Source organism: Cynocephalus volans, chromosome X (genome assembly GCF_027409185.1).
Source record: "Cynocephalus volans isolate mCynVol1 chromosome X, mCynVol1.pri, whole genome shotgun sequence".
In the NCBI taxonomy this organism is placed as follows: domain Eukaryota; kingdom Metazoa; phylum Chordata; class Mammalia; order Dermoptera; family Cynocephalidae; genus Cynocephalus; species Cynocephalus volans.
In genome coordinates this window covers 68,224,635-68,246,399 of record NC_084478.1, presented here as the reverse complement: position 1 = coordinate 68,246,399, position 21,765 = coordinate 68,224,635, and the positions used below count along the sequence as shown (strand labels likewise).

Sequence of the window (21,765 nt, the reverse complement as noted above, 5' to 3'; positions counted from 1 at the left end):
CTTGCCTGATTGCTCTGGCTAGTACCTCCAGTACTATGTTAAACAGGAAGTGGTTTGGCCCATTTTTTAATAGGGTTGTTTCTTTTCTTCATGTTCAGTTTTAGGAGTTACTTATGCATTTTGGATAACAGTTCTTTATCAGATATGCCTTTTGCAAGTATTTTCTCTCAATTTATGGCTTGTTTTTTCATTCTCCTGTAAGTGTCTTTCACAGAGCAGAAAATTTTAACTTAAATGAAGTCCAGCTTATCAATTTTTTTCAATGCATTGTGCTTTTGGTGTTTTATCTAAAAAGTCATCACCAAACCCAGGGTTGATTTTCTTATTCCACTTTAATTTAATTTTTTAAAAATTTTATCATTGCACAGTGTAAACATTTTTTGTGTCCCTTTACCACTTTCTCCATAACTCCCCACCTCTCCCCCTATCCCACTTCTGCTGGTCTCAGCTGTATTCTCTCTTTTTGAAAGCTCAAGGAATTATTACGATTGTTGTATCTTTCTTTCTTTTCCCAGCTCCCACTTATGAGTGAGGACATGCAGTATTTCTCTTTCTGTGCCTGCCTTATTTCACTTAACATAATTTTCTCTAAGTTCATCCATGTTGTTGTGAATGGCAGAATTTCATACCTTTTTATGGCAGAGTAGTATTCCATTGTGTATATATACCACATTTTATAATTCCATTTTCTTTCCTTTCTTTGCATATCAATTATACTTTTTTTTAATGGTTGCCGGAGAGTTTGCAATATATGTTTACAAGTAATCCAAGTCCCCTCTTAAATATCACTATACCACTTCATGGGTAGTATCAGTACTTTATAATTTTAAAATAATCCTAATTCTTCTCTCTGGTCCCTTGTATAGTTGGTGTCATTCATTTATCTTATACTTAAGAATATATACATGAGAATACATAATTGAATACATTGTTGCTATTATTGTTTTGAACAAAATGTTGTCTGTTACATTAATTAAGAATAAAAAAAATAAAAGTTATTTCACAGACTTGGATGAATAAAAGTTATTTTACTTATTCGTGAGTCATCCAAGTCTGTGAAATAACTTTTACTCACCTTCACTTATTCCTTCTCCAATGTTCTTCCTTTTTTATGTAGATCAGAGTTTCCAAACCTGAGAGAAATATGAGAGGAGTTCAGTGAAGCCTTGAGGGATCACAGTCCAAGTGCATTGTTGTTTGTTCCACGTGAAAGCAAAAAGACAGTGGAAGTCAGCATAAGGAAACACTAAAGAAAGCTGAACAGAGATCTACTACTATGCTGAATTTGGAGGTAGAAAAGCCAGGATAATATTTGGGTTGAGGACCACAGGGAAACATTATGTGATTCATAGCCCTTAAATCATATAAATTTACTCACATCATTCAGACATTTTACTGGAAGATAGGAATGCTACAGAGACTAGTACAAAGAATGAGTAAGCCCTTAGCTATAAAATCTGCAACAATGGGTTGTAGTCCCTCACATGCTCTGGGTTACAGGGGATATTGGGGCCATTTAGGTGGAAGGATTATACTGTTAATATTAGCTTATAAGGCTTCAATATTACTTATATACCCGATATCTATAGATGATATGGACCAGAAAATATGGGGCACTAAAAAAATAAATCATAAATTTATGATAATTCTAAGGGTAAGAGAGTTGGGCCCACAAGAGTGCAGGGTAGTCAAGGGAAGCCATCGTAACACTGGGTACTGGGTCATCCAAGTCTGTGAAATTAAAAAAAAAAAAAGTCTTTCAAGTATGCACCTAACAGTGGCTCCTCATTGAGCCAAAAGGTTTCATCCTGATAGGTTAGTAGGGGTGGAAGTAATGAGGAGAAAGCCCTGTTGAGAAGTTAATGGGCTCAAAGAGATAAGCAGAGCAGTAGAGAGAGAGAATGTATTCAGTTCATAAGCCCCAACACTAAAATCTCTTTATTACTTAATGGAAAGTTGGAAGAAAATTGAGAGGAATTATTGGTGGAGACTGTGTCTCCAATGTCTACAAAAAATTAAATTGGTGACTGTGATGGTTAATTTTATGTGTCAACTTGGCTAGGCCACAGAAACACTACTTCACATGTTGCTGTGAAGGTATTTTTTTCTATGAAATGAATATTTAAATCAGTGAACTTTGAATGAAGCAGATTACCTTCTATAATGTGGGTGGGCCTCATCCAATCAGATGAAGGCCTTAAGAGATAAAAAACCTGACATTCCCCAAGGAAGAGAAAATTCTACCAGCAGACAGCCTTTAGATATGAGCTGCAAGATCAACTCTTCCCTGGGTCTCCAGCCTGCTGGCCTACCTGCAATTTTGGACTTACCATCCTCCACAATCATGTGTCAGTTTCTTAAAATACACACACACACACAGAGTATTGGTTCTGTTTCTCTGGAGAACCCTGACTAATACAATAACCATATACTAATCTGGTTACTTCCCCTGGCTAAACCAAAGGTAACCAGGGATACTGAAGAGTACCTTCCTCGGAAGGGAGTCATTTTGTTTCTAATTCAGCTGCTTTTTGGGGGCTGCTTGGGTCCCAGCCAAAGCAATACCATTGTAGGTCCAATGACTCCCTCCCAATACATGCAAGTATCCTTATCTAGTTGTATTGTATTTGTGGAGGGAGGGCCTTTTGTTTCCTCAAGTTGTTTGAGTTGTTGTGCTATAAGTTTGTGCATGTAGTTTTATCTTTATTTTTCAGGCTATCCTCAAAATGCTGGGTAATTGATGTAACTCATAGATGGACATGGTCTGTCAGCCTATTTTCTGTTTCTGAACAGCAGCTACTATTTCAGACTTAGGGCTATTAACAAAGAAAAAGTGTAGATCTCAATGGTGGTTTTAGCATTAATGTCCAACTCTGGGCATTCTTTAAAGAGGTTCATCCTGCCCCTGTCAACAGAACTGGATTGTTCCCCAGTTAATTGTGAGAGGGTTAAACTACAAGATACCATTTAAAAGACTTTCTCCTATCTCTAGGGCTTTAGCAGATACAGGGGGTGTTATTTCTATCAGAGTTAGCTAAATCCTCATTTATGGTTACCCATTTGGCCTTGTCACACCACGTTCTGGCACCTCCTGTTTCTACTAAAAGGTATGCTAACTGATATAGATCTGAGAGCCATTTCACTCAGTCTCTTTGTGGGAAATCCTCTCAGATTTTGATAAGTAGCTGGAAGCCAATTGTAACTCTGTGGTTACTGTGAATTCTCATTTGTTTTTGGTCTTCAAGGCATTTTAGTGGGGAATGTAGTCTGGGGCCTGGAAGCACAACATATAGATATAAAAATAAGTAAGAGGACAAGTGGGTTGCGAAGATTTTTCAGCTTTATACCAAAGAATGAAGTTATGTATGAAAAGATGAGAAGAATTGGCTACCTAAAAATAACATTACCTATGCATCTGAAAACCACAAACACATATAAAAAGCAAAAACCAGGAAAAGTACTTGCAACAAATGTGATAGAATGAGGGGAGGGAGGTCAGTATATTCACATATAAATGTTAAAATTAATAAAATTATTTTCATAGCATTAATAAATGCTCTCTGCCATAAAAAAGAATGAAATACTCCCATTTGCAACGACATGGATGAATCTGGAGAAACTTATGTTAAGTGAAATAAGCAAAGCACAGAGGGATAAATACCGCATGTGCTCACTCATATGCAGAGCTAAGAGAGAAAGAAGGAAGGAAAGACCACACTAGTGCATTGGTCTTGCAGAGGGAGAGAACATTCCTTAGGCTACAAAGTGGAGTGGCGGGGGGAGGCTGGGGATAATTGGGTGGGGGACACGGGGTACAAATGCAATTACTAGTAATGGGTATGCTGCCAGTATGAATCTGGCCTTCACATCATGGGCACGAGGGGTGACAATTAGCTTTGTATCTAATGAATACTGATAAAAAAATTAATAAATGCTGATGAGGGTATGAAAAAACAAGAATTGCCACAGAATGTCAGTGGCGATACAAATGGCTGTTAAGTTTTTTGCAATATACACCAAAAGAATTAAAAACGTTCACGCCTTACAATCCAGTAAATCTACTTGTGAAAATCTGTTATAAACAATAAGATGGTGAAAAATACGTACTTGCAAAAATATTCTTTTTATTTAATGGAGGGATAAACTTTGAGGAAGTGTCAAAGTTTATCCCTCCATTAAAAAGTACATTGAAAGTGTACTCTCGTCCTGCACATTTCCTTGACTGAATTTCCATAGAAATTACTAGTGTGAGTTTTCTACCAGAGTACGAAATGGGAAGTTGAAGAAAAAACATCTGCTGTAAATAAATCTAAAGACTACATTTTATCAAACTCAGTCTCATGGCTTGAAAATCTGTACCTAATACATATGTTATAGCAAATATTGGAGATAACAACAACGATAATTATATGATATCTACAATCACCAGGAACGAAGTAAGAACCTGTTGTGTTATTCATGGTGACCACTACGCCGTGAAGCAGATGTTTCATTTATACATGTGGAAACTGTAGTACAGAAAGAAGCAGTAAATTGCCAGGGGTCTCAAAGAGGGCACCAAAGTTCATGTCCCTGGTCTGTTAGTTTCTAGATTACACAATGGTTCACAGGATGCTTTCCTGACCCCAGTACAAGAGTGAATATGACACACTGGGGAAGAGTGTAAAACAGCCAGCAAAACTTTTATAAGAATTATAATAACAAAGTTATTGCTCACAATAAAGTGCCACATGAAAGGGAAAAAAGCCTCATAGGTTCGTACAGCACCATCCCAATATTATGAAAAAATACACTATATTTACAAAGATAACCTAGACATTGTTTCGTTGGTGGGCCAAAAATGCAGTGGTGAGTAAAAACAAAGTAAAATAATCATGGCTCCTGTCCTTAGCAAGTTTACATTATACTTATCTTTCAGATGGGGGTCAAGGGTTATTTCTGCTTTCCATCTCAGTTACTAAATAAATTTCTATTCTTCTAGACTATGTGTAGTTTTAGGAATACAAAAATTAAGAAATCGTCAATCTTTTTTCAAATTATTTTTAAGACAGGATAACTCATGCCAAAAATCTGAGTTAAAAAAAAAAAAAGATTTTGAAGTCAGGATGCAATTATGAACCTCATTGTATTTAAACTACACCTTAATGGAAAAACCTCTAAGGAAATTTATCACAAAATATTATTAATGGTAATCGCTGGGTGACGGGACTGTGTTAAGATTGCCTTTCTTTATTACATCTCATCCAGCTTCCAAAATTTCTACAGTGGGGTTCAGCAGCTTCTATCATGAAAGAATATACTGTATTGAAATAAAACCAGGTCCATAAAACCCAGTACAACGTGGGAAAGAAGGACAAATCCATTCACAGAAACAGAAATAAAAGTTGCTAAGGGGTCCATTTGGCTGTGAGTTTTCGCAATGGAACCCCTCAGAAAGGAACCAGCCCCAGGACCTGGAGGGCACAGCAGAATCTGCCTCTTTTCTAGAAAAAGGCTCCGAGCGGTTTTTTCGAGCACAAAGGGCGGGGCGAGAGGCAGGCACGCCGTTCCACGCAGCAGCACTGCCATCTACCGGCCAGCGAAACTGAGCGCCAGCAAACGCGGAAGAAAATCCATTTCTTCCGTGGCCTTTCTGCCCAGAGCCCCGGAGATCTCGGCGGGGGAAGCCACGGGGAGTGAAGGCGAGGACCAGAAAATGGACTAGTACCGGGCTGAACGGCCCCGGAGAACCGACCCCTGCCCGGAAGCATTTCCTAGATCCGCCCTCGGAACCATGGCAACAGCAGCAGGACGCCCCTGCGCAACCGGAAGAACCCGGCCCGGGGGCGGTGCCGGCCTAGGATTGGCGGGTTCTGGTGCCGCGCGTGGGAGTCCAGAGAGGTCGCTGCTAGTCTCCGTGGCGGTGTCGGCCGGAGGTTTCCTTCCCAACGCCGTTGTGAACTGTGGGCTAAGGGGTGGGACCGCTGAGTTCCAGGACCCGCTGCCCGACTGCGCCTGCGACCCACCCCAGCCTTTGAACACGGTTCGCACGTGGCACCCTCACGGTCTTCCTCTCAGCCCTCACTTTACTGACCCTTCCTCGTGAGCTCAGCGCCCGCGAGGCCATCCCGGCCACCACCAGAGCCTCTCCGTCCCCAGGGAGGTTCTCCTCCTTCCCAGGTAAGTCTCCCCTGCCCGCACTCATGCCCTGGACGGCGGGAAGACAAAGCCCTCCTCCACGTCCATTACTTGCATCCCCCTCTCGTCACCACCACCACCACCTCCTGTTCTTCCAGCTCCCGCTCTCTAATGCCCCTGCGCTCACAGCCTTCAACCTCACGGAGGTCTCCAGTCCACCCGCCACCGCGTGTTCCTCACTGTCCACCAGGCCTTTCTTTACCCAGCTTACCCAGACTATAAACTCTCCCCCTAAAACACATCTCTTCTGCCCCTTTCTCCTTCCTCCCTACTCTCCAGACAACACCCCAATAATGGATAAGCTATCTGTGCCCTTCACACCTTCCTTTTCCTACACTATCCCTCTACAAGCACCAGCACCTACCCTTTTCATGTTATCTACTAGTCATTCATTGGGAAAACAAAAGCCATCAGATAGGACCTCTAACCACTTCCCAAGGACACTAATCTCTGCTGCCCCTCTGGAAGAAGTCACAGGATCCTACTTGAGGCCAGGCCCTCCACCTGGGTCCTATGCCTTCCACCTTCTCAAGGAGTAGGCTTTTGTAACGATCATTCCTTTTTCTCAAATTGTCACATTCCTCATTTCTTCTGGATTGTTCTGTTGTCTACAAACATGTTCTTCTTTCTCACCCCTTATAAGAAATGAAATAAAACATAATGCCGTCCCTTATCCCATATGGCTTCTAGGTACTGCTGCAATTTCCTGATGCTCCAAACAGCAAGTCTGTCTCCTCTTCTCATCACAAACCACTTCAGTGGAGCTTCTACCTGCTCACCGCCTCCCAACAGAAAAATGCGCTCATCAAGGGCACCAATGGCCTTCATACTGCCTGACCCTATGATCACATCCTCATCCTCTTCCTGCTGTATCTCCAGATGCCTTTAGTACATTTCATGGTTCCCTCCTTCTCTAAGCCTAACGCCTTCCTCCTTCCTTCCTTTCCTCCCTCCCTCCCCTCATTCATCCATCCATCCATCCATCCCTTCCTGCCTTCTCCCCTCTCTTTTTCATGTTATATTTTAAATTTTTGGATTTGTGAGCATAACTCTCCTGGTGTACCTCCAACTGTATCAGCCCCTCCACTCATTAGTATCCATTGCTTGCTCCTCTGTTTCTGCTCGGAGTTCAACCAGTCCCCCTCTCAGGCTACACTCTCCCCCTGGGTTATTTCTTCCATGTTGCCATCATACAGCAGTTTCCTTATCAGTCTTAGGGTTTCTGCTTCATTATTACCTTCTCAGAGAAGCTTTCCCTGACCACCCTGTGTAAAGTAGTTAAGTTTCTAGACTAGCACCTAGATTATTTTCTTCTTAACACAGTCTGCCCTTATTTATTCGTTGCTTGATCTTCTCTTGCTCCCCAGGTCAGTGCTAAATTACCTGCTCATACAAGAGTACCAAACACCTGTTAAGAGAGGTTCCATACATATTTGGTTAATGCCAAGTAAAGGGTCATCTGAGACTTACTGCTTCGTCCAGTGTGGGGCCATTACTGAAGAATCTCTCTTCAACTCTACAAGTAATTTTGCAACGTATATTACCCCACAATAACTCTAGAAGTGTGCATTGAAGCCTTAAGGAATACCTTGCCCTGCCTTGTTTTTCTTCTCAATCCTAAAATTATCGTATTGCTATTTTGAGTGACGCATCCATGATAAACTTGAGGGAAAAGGGGGAAGATGTCAGCTAATCAAAAGGCCACCTAGGCCTCCAGGAAGTTTCAGGACGGATACAGACATGAGCACACACCCAAGCTTGCCCCCATAACTCCTAGAATACATCACAAGCTTCAGGATAATTCATCTCTGCTGCTCAAGTATGTGTAAGATTTACCAGACAATGGTGGAGAGTTTGCTGAGGAATGAAGCTGTGTTAAGAAAGCTGACTGTTTCTTATACGAAATGAGTGTGTATGTCCTGTGATGGAGGTGGAGGGTAACTTCCCACGTTCTGTCAGTGCAAAGATTTAACAGCTGTTGCTGTCACGACACCATTATTTATGATTAGGAGGACGTTAGAGACATTGTGCGTAAAGTACATGACATGTGGACACCACTTAAGGAGAATCTGCTACTAGAGGCAGAAGAGAATGCTGTTTTAGGTCAGGACACCTAGAGTCAGAAAGTGCAGTGTGTGAATCCAGGCTTTGCCATGGACTCGCGGTGGGATTCTGGGCGAGTTGTCTAACCCCTTGGTACCTAGGTCTCCTTATCCACTGGTCTATTAACAGAATCAGAGTTGAATGTGGGCTGTTGCAGTCATTCAAAGGGGAGAGTGTCTGGAAGGAGGTCATGAAGGATCAGCTGGGCCCAGGGGCAGAAAGTCCCTGGAAAAGGAGGCCTCAGCGTGCCCCGCCCTGCAGTGTGGGGAGAGGTAGGCGTTGCTTGATCAGCTTTGGACACGATCCTGCAGGTGGCTCAGAGGTCCCTGGGGGATGGGATGGGTTCCCCCAGCCCACAGGACATGCACAGGGAGGATTAGCTCACTGAGACTGAGTGTACTCTGAAAATCTAGTCTTTCCTCAGCACCTTGTGGGGACCACATTTCTTTCAGGGACCATGCAGGTGGGGTCTTTGCTTAGCTTTTGCCACCTTTGTGCCCGCAGTGGCTTCTGCTGTCACTGACACTGCTGTGGAATAAGGCACAGCCAGCGGTTATGAACAGGAGCCCTGGGGCTAGACTGACATGGGTGTGACTACTGGCTCTGGTGAGCTTGAGTAACTTAGTTAGTTGATGCACACACAGTACCTCAGTTTACTCATCTGTAAAATGGTGATTACTAATAATAACCCTCTCTCAGAGATGTTATCAGTATTAAAAGAGTTAACCGATGATTAAAATAGAGCATCTCTGGAAAAAATAATAATGACGAAAACAATAAAAATACTGGGTAATGTTCATGTCACCTTTATTCTGTGCCAGTTCCCCATGAGAACTCTTACTGGGGTCATCTCATTTACTCTTCACTATAGCCTGTTAGGACTGACACTATTTCACAATGGAAACAACTGAGGCACAGAGAGGGTAAGGGACTGATCCCTAGTCACACAGCTGATATGAAGATCAGTTGGGATTTGCACTCAGGGAAACAGCAGAAGCCAAGCTCCTGACCACTAACGGGGTGGGAGGAGTGGAGCGTGGAGGGGTCCATCCCAGTGGGGGCTCTGCTGGGGCTGAAAACTGAGAGGAGTCAGAGTAGTCTGCTGTGGGCAGTGGGTACTGGGAAGACACACCAAGTGGAGGGAAGGGGCCGGAGGGCAGGTGATGATACCTACCAGGTGGTGGGGATTGGAGTGTTGATCCCTAGGATCAGAAGAGAAAGAGGCCCAGGGGACAGCACTGGCTGAGAATAGGAATGCTTCTGCAGGTCTGGATTAATTCATTAAAAAGGCATTTCCAGACCTTCTGCTCTCTTCCAAAAGGGCTCCAGAAGGGTTTCTGATAGACCTGCCTCAGAAAGAAGCCCCCAGACACAATCCCACTCCCAGACATATTGTTTTATATGGCTTATACAGAGGTGGACTGAACCACAATTTTTGTCAATTTAATTTGTTTCTATCATTTAAAAAACATGGGAGATGACAAGAACCCAGGCTTCCACCTTCTCTGGGAAAATCACAAGTCCTGGCTATGCGGGGATCTCATTCCTACACAAGAATAGGGGGCACTAGGGGCCGAGCCCGTGGCACCCTCGGGAGAGTGCGGCGCTGGGAGCGCAGCGACGCTCCCGCCCCGGGTTCGGATCCTATATAGGAATGGCCGGTGCACTCACTGGCTGAGTACTGGTCATGAAAAAGACAAAAAAAAAAAAAAAAGAATAGGGGGCACTAGCTGCACTGCAGATGGCCCCGCAGATGGGGTGTGGGGTCTGGAGTCTGCACCAGCCTCATCTCTACTAGTACCCACTCCAGAGGCTGATTGGCAGGGGACATTTATCCTACCATTGTGTTGCTCTTCCTCACCTTGAGAGTAACTGGGTTCTCTTATGCACATTCACTGTCTGGCCCCCGGGGAATGTAAATTTGAGAATCTCCTTCCTGAGCACTCCAGATACCCTCACGCGAAAGTGCTCTGTGGTGTGGGTATTGTTTTCATCACATGACTTTGCTTTATAAAGAGTTACTCAGATAATACATGAATATGGGCCTGGGGCAAAACATCAGTGTAGAGACAATGCAGACCATCCCCTTCCTGAACGTGCTCTCCCTCCCCAGTTTACCGCTGGGGTAAGATCTGGGCATTTTCTTGTTTTCTTTCAAGCATATTTCTCTGTATTTCTCAGTATTCTCACACACACAAACACACACACACCCCGGGGTCCACCATGAGCATCTTCCCCTTGATTCCCCCTCCCCCCATGTGAACAGCATGTCATAAAGAAGATCCCTTTGGTCAGCACAGACTGGTCCCCTCAGTCTGTTCCGTGGCCAGTAGGTGCTCCGTAGTACAACATGAATCCCTCATGATTCATTTACCATCCAATGATCATTGACTCTTAATGGACATTTAGGAGTTTTCCCCAATTGTTTGCTACTACCTTCCTTTTACACACAGCTCTGCACATGTGTGTCTTCCTTTATTATACACTCTTTTAAGTGGAATTGCTGGATCAAAGAGTTTAGTCATTCAACAATCATCCAGTGAGCGCCTACTATGTACTGGGCACTGGAGAAACTGAGGAAACTGGACAGAAAAATGTCCCTACCCTCATGGACCTAACATCCTAAGGGCTTAAATCTAAGGATTTTTCATTTTGATAGACGCTGCCACGATGCTGTCCATCAGTGGTGCAGGAGAGGAAAAGCTTATTTACTGGCGTCCTATTACTACTCATGGGGCAGGAGCTCTGTGGCAGTGGGCTGGATGCTTAGACCTTTACTCCCTTGAAAATATTCAGGGTCTACCGATAGACAGTTCCTCTGGGTGCTTTGGGGGTGAGGGAGGGAGGGAAAGATGGTCCGCTGGTAATAAGGTGGAGGGGGATGGGAATAAGTCCACAGTTGTGTGAGAGGGAGGCTGGGCATGGTTAGAAATGCAAATTGTTGGGCCCCACCGCAGACCCCCTGAATCAGAAACTCTGGGAGGTGGGGCCCAGCAGTTGGCCATTTAACAAACTCTCTACATGATTCTGGCGCACAGTAAAGTTTGAGAACCACCAGAGAGGAGGTGTGGCAGCTGCCACCAGGAGAGGGAGTTTGGAGAAAGGACGGGGAGGTTCAGAGGGTACCTAATGGGGGTTGCCGTAGGCAGTGTGAAGGGAAGACCTCTCCTCTCTCTCTGTGATCCAGTACTGCACAGTGACTGCTGAGAGACGGCGGAAATGACTGGCTCCATGGGTCTCCTCCTGTGTTCTGAGATTCACTCTGAAGCCTCCATGGGGCAGGACACAAAAGTCTCCATGACCAGAGGTGACTAGGGTTGGTCAGATGATGGCCATTCCTAGGACCCAGGTACGCGAGCTCACTCTCAGAACCCCTCAGTCCCAGAGGGTCCTCCCCATCCCTGGTGTGAACCTGCCTTCCTCATGGCAACACGGTGGTGACTGCAGTCAGTGGGGAATTGCAAGACACGAGATCTCTCCCCAACAGGCTTGGATGGCACAGAGACCAGTGTCACTGCCCACACAGCAGCCCCGAGCTGAATATTGGTGGGTCCGTGTCCCTGGGTGCAGCCTGCAAGCTCTTTGGGGGTTGGTGTATGAGGTCTCTGAGCTGTTGGGGAGCTGTTACCTTACAGGTAGGAATTCTCTGAGCTGGTTGGGGATCTGTGTCCTCAGGTGTGGCATCTTTGAGCTGTTTGGTGGTTGGTGTCTAAGGTGACAGGTCTCTGAACTGTTTGTGGGTCTCTGTCCCAGGACATGAGGTCTCTGAACTATTTGGAGGGTCTTTGTCCAGAGAGTTAGGTCTCTGAGCTGTTCATGTATTTGCATCCCAGGATGTTTTCGTGAGAAAGGCAGGATGGACCTTTCTCTCCCAGGGCCTAGAACGAAGCCTGTGATGTCACATTTGATGTGATTGCTCCCATTCCTGGCTTGGTAACACCGCGGTGAAAACACAGGATCCTCATCCTGATGGAGGACAAGTCCTCAGTCATGTGCAGCACGTAGGAGCCTGTGGTGGATTGAATTATGTCCCCCTAAAACTCATTGCAGCTTGAGTTATATCCCCCAAGTTTCATGTATTAGAAACCTGGCCCCCACTGTGACTGTTAAGAGGGTGGGAAATCCTATTATGGTAATTGAAAGGTGGAGCCTTGAAGAGGTGATTGGACTGAGGGACCCCGCAGTAGTGAACAGATTAAAAATGGTGGTCGGGCTTGGTTCTGAGGGCTTTCAAAGAAGAGGAGAGTCTGTCTCTCTTGCTCTCTCTGCTCCACCATTTTTGCAATGTGATACCCTGCTGTCACTGTCGCCACCACCAAAGAAGGCCTTCACTAGATGTGTTCCCTGGACTTTGGACTTCCTAGCCTCTGAAACCGTAAGCAATAAATTTCATTTTCTTACGAAGTACCCAGTTCCGTGTATTTTGTTATAAACAACAGAAATGGACTAATATAGAGCCCGTGGTAAAAATGCTAATAACAATAACAATATCTGCTGACACCAACCCCATCCCTGCTCGGAGCCAAGCCCCGTGACAAACTATGTACATATATTAATTCAATTAATCTTCCCAACACTCTTTGAGGAGGTCACCATTTGCAAATAAGGAGGCTGAAGCCAAGTGAGGACAGGTGATATGCTCACAAGCCTCAGCTCATGAAGAGAGGAGGAACTGGATGTAAACTTGGACTCCCCGGAGGAGTCAGGGGACGGCTCAGGCATAGCCAAGGACAGGCGAGGGATGACAAGGAAGGGGGAAAGGGAAAGGTTCGCCCAGGGCCACAAATACCTTGTAACTGCCTCACTATCAGGCTGTCTGTCTCTCTGTCTCTCTCACACACCCTGCTTGGTACTTGATGGACAGAATGCATGCCTCACGTTACCTAATGGAGGTGGTGGCATTAGGTAGAGAGAAAGAGCCTCCACACGGGTGAGGACATACCTCAGATTCATCCATTTGCACGGGCTCCACAGCAAATGTAGGGATCCCTGCCTTCCCTTCCCCCTTTAAAGACTCTCTGGGCACTGAGAGTCAGCAGGAGAGCAGTCAAGGGCTTGAGGGGTTGTGGGAGACTCTGTGTAGAGCATGAGCCTCCCCATAACCAGAATGTGTCCTTGTCCTGATGAGTAGAGGGTCCCAGTGTGTGACAAGGCAGTGAGGAGGGCTTCCTTCATGACTGAGGCCCTGGGTAAGAGCAGCTGAGTCAGCCCCTAGACACGGTCCCTGGGGAGGGGCTTCCTTTCCCCTGTAGAGACAGGCAGAGCACCCAATACCGTGGATGGGGGCCAGAGCTGTGGGTGCTAATGCAGCGGGGACAGTGGGCTGCCACAAGCAGTCTCTCTATCCCTGTCTCCCTACTGCTGTCTCTCTTTCTCTGTCTTCTCTGTGTCTGTTACTTTGTCTCTCTCACACGTGGGGCTGGGTGTGACCTCATTTATGCTATGAGGGTCCTTGCTCAGCTTCTCCTAATGGTGTCATTTGTCCTCTGACATAGATTTTCATGAGGAGCAGTTGCGGGGGGGGGGCGGGGATCTCCCTGAGTCTAAGGGGTTGTCCAGGGAAGGCATGATCACCTTCAGGGGGGCTGGGGAAGGGGTCCTTCCTTGGAGAAAACCAGGATCTCCTGACTCTATGCATCAGGTGACCTGGGCCTCTGGCCTCGGAAAGAGGCATAGGGGCTTCTCTGCTAAAAACCCTCTGATGGGCCACTCAGTAGGTCAAAATCTTCACCATGGCCCTACATGATCTGGTCCTCATTAGTTTTCTGACCTCATATCCTACCCCTCTCTCCTTTTGTCATGCTGTCCCAGCCACACTGGCGTCCTCGCTGTTCCTCATGCATGTTGCATTAGTCTGTTTTCATTGCTTATAACAAAATACGTGGAACTGGGTAATTTATAAGAAAATCAAAAAGTATTGCTTAGTTTCTGAGGCTGGGAAGTCCAAAGTCCATCTGGTGGTGGCAACAGTGACACAGGGGTCTCACATTGCAAGATGGTGGAGGCAGAGAGAGCAGGGAGAGAGACAGATAGATTCTCTTCTTCTTTTAAAGCCCTCAGAACCACACCCCTGACCACCATTTTTAATCCATTCACTACTGCACTGTCCTACAATCCAATCACCTCTTCAAGGCTCCACCTTTCAATTGCCATAATAGGATTTCCCTCCCTCTTAACAATTGCAGTGGGGGCTAAGTTTCCAATACATAAAGCTCGGGGGACACAATTCAAGCTTCAGTGAGTCTTCGGGGGACAAAACGCAATCCACTACACACGCCAAGCAGAATTCCACCCCAGCACCTTTACACTGGCTCTTACCTCTACCTAGAATGTTTTTCTCCCAGATATTCAGCTCTTACAGGTTTCTAATCAGATGTCACATTTTCACAGAGACCTTCTTTGACCACTGTTTCTGGAAATGCTCCTGCCCTTTCTATTTTGTTATCCTGACAATTTCCATTACAGTGATTACCACCACCTGACAAATTACCTACTTACATTTTTGTGCTGTATGATCCCAATAGATTGTACACTCCATGAGGGCAGAGGTTTTTGTCTCTTTCCACACAGCTGTATTCCTAACACCCATAGCACTGCCTGGCTCATAACTTGGGCAAAATGAATGAATGAGCAAATAAATAAACAAATGCAAAGTTGTGGTGAGGGACGTGGCTATACAGGTCGAGGATTCTACTAGGACATATGTTCAGGAGTGACAGGATTTCTTTGACCCACTCAGTGTCCTTGGGGCCCCCAGAAGATGGACCTGTCCCTAACCAAATCTGAAGGTCCTGCTGTCTCTCTCACCCACCACTGGCAGTCAAGGCCAGAGGCCTGGCCCACACCAGGCATTCTTGACTCCAGTCGGGAGCTCCATCCTTCCTGCCCCTTGGGGGACTCTGGCTGGGTTCCCAAGACGGCAGGTCCCCCATTAGACCTATTCTGCATTATCCAGCCTGGCACAAGTGAGTACAATGCCCGGGGCTTAGTAAGCATTTCATAACTCTCCCTATTACAGTGGTGAGCACTGCAGGGAGGTGAAAATCAGCTTAGGAAGCCTTTTCCTCGCGTTCAAGACTGCAGCGAGCATGCAGTCAAGGTTTTTGTCCTGACCTTGCCCTCCCACTCTCTGGGGACCTGCCTGGAATGGTCCATGGGCATCTGCATCAACCAGCTGTTCCCTGTTTGCACCACCAAGGGGCGCGCGGGATGGAACAGCTCTATCCTGGGACGTACCACTGAGGGGCGCACAGGTAGGACAGTGCACTCTGGGAACTACCACTAAGGGTCTCCTTAAACCCGTGTGGGGCATCAACCACAGTTCCCAACGGTGGTACTAATGGCGCCGTCCTGTCCGTCCCTACTCCCACCATTCGGTTCTCCTGGCCCATGAGCCCGCTGCAGCCATCACATTCACTTCTCCAACTGCACCCCTTCGTTTCTCCATAGTCAAATCCAGCTGGCGACCGCAGAGGGACAAGTGATTGGCTCTGGGATGCGGAGGGCGGGGCCAAGGACCATCCTGGGCGGTGATTGGTCACCGCGAGAGTGCCCGACTGAGCTTTTCTGGTGTGCAGAGCGGCTCCGGATGGACCCCCAGTCCCTGCCTCCCTCTTAGCCTTCCTAGGCCTCTTTGGCCGTCTGTTTGGGCATGCGTGATGGTAGCAGAGCTGGAGTTCAGGCAGCGGGATGAGGGGTGTGTGCGGCTTTTCAGACTGTAGAATTCTCTGGACTCCCCACCAACTGTCGCCAAGGGGCTGAAGATGCGACCCCGGCAAGTTTCGCCGTCATCACTTGCTTGTAGCCGGAGTCTGACGCTGTGTGCACGGGACGGCGGGTGCTTTCTTCACGTGAGCTCTTCCAGTCGGGTTTACCTGCAACTCAGTTACAAGCCTAGTCAAGGCGCTTTGGGCGCCGCACCATCCTTCCTACAGACGCATTCAATTAATGTCCAGGGGCGCGTTCTCTGAGCTTGTTTGGGGTCTCGCCTAGGAAGTAAAGTGTGTAAGGCAGTTTTGGGGATGTGAATCGCTAGGTGTGACACCTCAGGTGCTGTTTGGGTATATCGGATCACTCTGAGCCCTTTGGGGGATTGTGTCTGAGTGGGATATTTTATCTGAGTGGATTTTGGATGGCACGGTATGAGATCTCTTAGGCCTTGTGTGCCTGTGTATGTAGGTGTGCATTTTCTGAGCGTTTTCGGCATTTGTGTCCCTGGGTGTGAGATCTCCATGTAGGCGTTTGTACCGCAGGTGGGAAGTCTCTGCACCTGCGCTGCTTGGTGGGGAGGAGGGGAGGGCGACTTTGTCTTCTGGTGTAAAGTATCTGAGCTTTTGGGGGGGCGGGGTGTCTTTGTCCAGGGAGTAGGTTCTCTGATTTGTCTGGGGACTTTATCTTAAGGTTAGGTGATGTTTCTGAGTTATTTGAACACATGTTTCTGTTTAGGGGGCGTTTGTATGAGGTTGGGAAGTATCTGAGTGGTTTGGGGGGTCTGTCTCTAGGGTGTGCGGTATCTAAACAGTTTTAGTTTGCTTCCCAGGAGAGAGAACTTTGGTGTATTGTATATGGGGTGGGGGGGAGTGTCTTTGTTGTAGTGTGTGTGGTCTCTGTTCTGTTTGGGGGTCTGTGGTTGAAGCTGTGAGGTTTCTGTGCAGGCATTTTTGGAGTCTGTCTTAGGTTCTGAGTTCAGTGAGCTGATTTTGGTGTTTCTGGGTATCTGAGATGTTTGAGGGTCTGTGTCTCAGGAGTGAAATATCTTACCTTTTTGGTTGTGAGGCCTCTGTCCAGAAACTGTGGGTTTTGGCGACTGGCAGAGATAATTTCAAAGCCTGGAGCCCCTAAGTGCTGATTGTGTGGTGTTGGGCAAGCCGCTTGTCTTCTTGAGCCTCAGTATGTATCACAATCAATAAAATGGGGCCAATACCCATCTTGAAAGGTGTCTGTGCATCTTAGCAATGTGGGTAAAGGCCCCCACTCCCAGCCATCCTTCAACAAGAATCTTCTGAGCTCCTGCTATGTGCCCGAGTACTGTTCTAGGTTCTGGGGATACAAAGAGAACAAAACCGACAACGTTCCTGATTTCATTGAGTTGGTCAGTAAATATATAGCACATCACAGGGTGACAAGCTCTGCATAGAAATTTCAGGCGGGGTCAGGGGAAGGGTCAGTGGACAGGATGTTGTTACTTTATACAGGGAAGGCCTCCCTGAACAGGTGATGACTGAGCAGAGCCCTGGAGGAAGTGAGGAAGCAGGCTGTGCGATTGATGACGTGGGGGAAGAGCATTCCAGACAGAAGTCACAGCACCCGCCAGGCAGAAGCCACAGCACATGCCACAGCCCTGGGGGGCGGGGGGTGGGTGGGTGGGAGCGTTTGGTGCGTTCCTGGATATCAAAGCGTCCTGTAGTACCGGGAAAACCTCGTCCTAAGTTTTGGCGTGTGGTGCTCATTGAAGAGTGTCTGGTGTCCCCATTTCTATTTGTCCCACAACCTGTGAGGGAAGTGGGGTTATTCCCATGTTGCAGATGAAGGGCCTGAGGCTCAGAGAAGAGCCTTGAGCTTGCTCCCCTGCTCACACCCGAAATTCCTAAAACATGGGCTACCTTCTCCTGGCGTTATGGGAGACAGAGGGCTCGAGCATCACGGCTAGAGGGAGAATGCCATCCACACTGAATGTCAGCCAACTAGCCGGTGTCAATGATAAATTATAATACGGGAACCACAGCCATCAGAACATTTCTACTTTTTTCCATTTTACTGAATTTATTTTTTCTTAATAGACACATAATAATTGTATATATTTTGGGGCACATCGTGATATTTGGGTATGTGTGTACAATGTGCAATGATCAAATCAGGATAATTAGCATATCCGTCACCTCAAACATTTGTCATTTCTTTGTGTTGGCTTTGAATCAAGTTAGGCGATGTTCAGAGCCAAATGGTGATAAGAATCCATGAGAAGGGTGAGGTAGACTAGATGCCCCCCGCCCCCCCCCCCCCCCCCCCCCGCCCAATGAGGCTTAATCCCCACTGTTAACTGTTGAGGGTGGGAAATCCTATTATGGTAAATGAAAGACGGGGCCTTGAAAAGATAGATTAGATTGTGGGACCATGCCACAGTGAATGGATTAAAATAGTGTCCAGGGGTGTGGTTCTGAGGGCTTTCAAAGGACAGTGCATGAGGAGCTATCTCTCTGCTCTACCATTTTCTACAAAGTGAAACCCTGCTGTCACCATTGCCACCACCAAGGCCTTCACCAGCTGTATTCCCTGGACTTTGGACTTCTAGCCTCAGAAACTAACCCTCTCTTCTAGCTGTTTGAAATTACACAGTAAACTGTTGTTAACTGTAGTCTCCTGACAGTGCTATAGAATTGATAGGAAGAATCAGTCATAATATTTCTACTTTTAATAGAAGGCAGGACTTTAGGTTTGAGAAAGGGACTAGGGTGGAAGAGAGAGGCAGAGAGAAGATGGGAACAGTGAGGAGAAACATACTGACTTCATGATATTGCCTGGATTTGGCCCAATTCACCTTAATAAACTGATCCTTTTAAGATATAGTCACTCTTTCCCTTTCCCTGCGCTTTCTTCCCCTTCCCCTCCTTTTTGTGCTGGAGCAATGCACACCTAAAGCCATTAGGTGAGGCAAGTGCATGTGTGTAGGGGCATCCCAAGTTGGGCAGTCAGAGCCCAGGCACAGTGAGGAGGGGATCTTTATACAGGGAGAGCCTGGAGTGGGTGTCATAGCCCAAGACAGTAAGGAGGTGATGGAGTTTGGCTGTATTGTCCTCCCAGAACTCATGTGGAAAGTTGATCCTCAGTGTGGCAGTGTTGGAAGCTGCTTGAGTCATGGGGGTGGATCCCTCATGAATGGATTAGTGCTGTCCCTGGGGGGTGGGGGTGTAGTGAGTGAGTTTTTGCTCTATTAGTTCCCTCGAGAGCTGATTGTTTAAAAGACCCTGGCGCCTCCCCACCCCTTGCTTCCTCTCGCCATGTGATCTGCTTGTACCCACCAGCTTCCTGCCACTTTCCACCACAAGTAGAAGCAGCCTGAGGCCCACGCCACACACAGCTGTCCTAAAATCGTAAACCAAATAAACCTCTGTTCTTTACAAATTACCCAGTCTCAGGTATTCTGTTAATAGAAACACAAAAACAGACTAATACAGGAAGATGTCCCTGAAGGTTGGGTGTGGGGAGGGCTAACTGGCTTAGGGAGTCAAGGCTGAATGGGGTGTGGAGGTCAAGGGTGTGGGAGAGTTTGGCAGAGCCTGTGCGGAAGACTTCTGTGTGGGGGAGGGAGGGATGGCTTATATATAGTGGGATTCATCAATGAGGTAAATGTATTAAGAATAACAGGAGCTAGGTCTCTCACATTTGGAAAAGGGAGTTTCAGATATGGAAAGGAAGAAAATTAGAGCTCTGAGGTGTTATACCGGAATTGGAGGTCTCCAGGTGAACTCAGTACACACGTGTGTACCGTTGGCCCTCTGTATCTGCGGGTTCTAAATCTGCAGATTCAACTAACTGCAGATCAAAAATATTTTTTGAAAAAACAACAATTAAAAAATGCAAATAAATGACAATACAGTATTGCAACGACTTACATTGCATTTACATTGTATCAGGTATTATAAGTAGTCTAGACATGATTTAAAGTACACAGGAGTTGGTGGGTAGGTTACATGCAAACGCTGTGTTATTTCATATCAGAGACTTGAGCATCTGTGGATTTTGGTGGAGTTCTGGAACCAACCCCCCGTGGATACCGAGAGACAACTGTATGTGTAGGTAGACTGATAGATATGGATGTGCATGTGTACATTTGTGTGTGTACATACATGTATTCCAAAGTTGCTGGAGAAAGCAATACCTCAGCAGCAGTAGGCACACCTAGCCCCCACATCTTGGTCTCTAAGTGCCATTACCCAGTAAGGGGAACCAGGACTCCTTTGAGAAATGATTGGTTCCAGGGTTGGGGGAGGGAAAGGATAAGATGAACCTGGAACAACTTGTGGTGCCAGTTATTACTGGACATGTAAGAAGGACACAGCAACTAGCTCGAAGGGACTCCTGCTGGCCAAACAGGGGACACTTTTAGATTAGATCAAAATAAATAATGGTAGTAATGAGTTCTAGCCCATTGAATAAAATAAGAAACCCTTAGTCCATATCGATACAAATTGATTACAGGATTGATGAAGAATGGAATACTTAAATGATTTCAAATGACTTCCCTGTAAAATACTTCTTAATCACAGATGGGAAAAGTATAACTTTATAGGCAGACACTACCTCAATGAAGTGATCAGAAACGGGACAAATGAAAATCATGCACCACATGATAGCAATCAGTGAGAAGAGCAGAGCATCGCTTATGTGACATTCCTGCCAAAGAGGCATCACCTGAACCTCGTCACAAGGAAACACGGGAGAAACCCAAACTGAGGGGCATTGTACAAAATAACTGGCCTATAGTTTCCCAAAATGCCAAGGCCGTGAAAGTCAAGGAAAGACGGAAGAACTATTCCAGATCGAAGAACACTACGGCGATATGATAACTAAATGCAACACGTGATTCAGGAGTGGATCCTTGTGCTGCATATAAACTGCATTACTGGGAAAATTACTAAATTTTAATGGGTCTGAGGGTCCGATGGCAGTACCGTGTCAATGGTAATTCCTGATTTTGATGGTGGTATGTGATCATGTAGGAGAATGTCCTTGGTTGTAGGAGTGACAGGGCATCTTGATGGCATCTTCCCCTCCAATGGCTCAGGAGAAAAAAAAAAAAAAAGGTCTTTGCTACTTCACTATGAGATATCGATTCAGCACAAAGATTATGGAAAAATGATATATTTTCCTTTGGAGAAACATACGTGTTTGTAAGAATATGGCCTTTGAACCAGTGAGAGATGCTAAGGATGGTTTGGATGACATTTTATATGTTTTATAGTTGAATTTCTTTACAAAAGAAGATAACTCCATAAAAATTTATTAATTGAGCCATTACGGAAATGGACTTGTTATTTTTTCCTTTTTGTCAGCTGTCCGGGAAGGGGATCTGAACCTTGACGTTGGTGTTAGCACACGTTCAACACCTTGCTCTAACCAACTGAGCTAACTGGCCAGTCCACTAGTAGACTTTAGAACAGTGAAACATAAAAAAGCTTATCCTCCGCTCCCGAGGTGTTTCTTAGATGTATTTTTCTGTATCGGCAGAATAAGACTCATCACCCTGGTCCACCAGCTCCCAGTTGATAGAACATAAGCTTCTCTAGCTCCTGTCCCCCATAAGCCGTATAAGTTCCAGCAGTTCCTCTGCTCTGCCCCAGACTTGTGGGGCTCTTGTTTCCTTTAAGCACTCACATTCATTCTCACTTTGCACACGATTTCTCAATCAATGGTATCTCTGAGAACTGTTTAATCACCTCCTGGAAGTCCGTGGGATGAAGTAGAGAAAGCAAATGTGGTTTGGAG

General features: G+C 46.1%; 1 pseudogene; it reads left to right on the top strand.

Moving 5' to 3' along the window:
• The first annotated feature begins 16,048 nt into the window (after window positions 1–16,048).
• LOC134367294 (protein FAM156A/FAM156B-like) overlaps window positions 16,049–21,765 on the top strand; it is a 49,267-nt pseudogene continuing 43,550 nt past the window's right edge.